Consider the following 1,164-nt stretch of genomic DNA (forward strand, 5'->3'; position numbering starts at 1 on the left):
CCCGCCGAATTAAAAAACCGCCTAAACTGCACCGCCAAACCCGCGAGCCAAGGCGGGACAGGGCGGGCTGGTCTGGCGGGCTGGCATCTTTTTTTTAAGGGTATTTTTGTAAATTTACATATCATATAAATAAAAATATTTCACTTTTCCTTCCCACAACCACAGCCGGCCCTAATTTCCCTTCCCTGACCTTGAGAGAATGACAATTGAGAGTGAGACCCTGAGTCCCTGACCCTCGCCTCGAGCCCGAGGCCTCGACTTCCTTCAGCCTTCAGCCTTCAGTAGTTCATCGTCGTCGGTCTCCCAGTCGCCGGTCCCTGTCTCATCATCACGATTCTTGCCAGTCCTCAACGAATCGCACTCCCGGCGGTGCTGTTTGGTCTTGCCTCTACTCTATCCTCTGCTCATCTCTCCTTCTTTGCAGCTCATCGTCGTCGGTCTCTCAGTCGCCGGTCCCTGTCTCATCACGATTCTCACCAGTCCTCACCGAATCACACTCCCGATGGTGCTGATTGGTCTTGTCTCTACTCTATCCTCTGCTCATCTCTCCTCTTTTGCCTCTCGGGCCTCGAGATAAAGGCTTTGTTGATGGTAATTAAATTGTTAGTTACTAATTTAAAATTTATATAACACTTAAGTATTTATATCTTGTTCTAAATTTGGGTATTCTTCTAATTATAGGTGAAGGTGAAGATGTGAATCCTCAATGTACTAGGCGAGGCGGTGTTTCAACTTCCGGATCAGATTCAAATTTTATTGATTTGGTAGTTGATAATTGATTTATATAGTTTGATTTAAGGATTTTTTTTTGTGTCTTGTTGATTTATGAATTATGTTGTGTGTTTTGTTTTAATTATAGTAGGACTTATGAGTAGATTATGTGTTTGTTTTATTATTGTTATGCACTTTTGTTTGAGACTTTGATACTTATTATTTGTTATGTTATTTTCAATGAAAAAAGTTATAATGGTTAATTATAAATTTTTTATGGATTAATAATTAATTTAAGATATTACTTTATATGTTAAAAAACTAATTCGATAAAATAATTTTATTATAAAATAAAATAATCGTTAGTATAGTATTTAGTAAGTTAGTACGTTAAATTGAATTTAATTATAAAAGAAAATATATGGTTAAAAAATATTAAAAAAAAGAGAGGCG

Source organism: Arachis duranensis, chromosome 2, assembly GCF_000817695.3.
Source record: "Arachis duranensis cultivar V14167 chromosome 2, aradu.V14167.gnm2.J7QH, whole genome shotgun sequence".
Taxonomy (NCBI): domain Eukaryota; kingdom Viridiplantae; phylum Streptophyta; class Magnoliopsida; order Fabales; family Fabaceae; genus Arachis; species Arachis duranensis.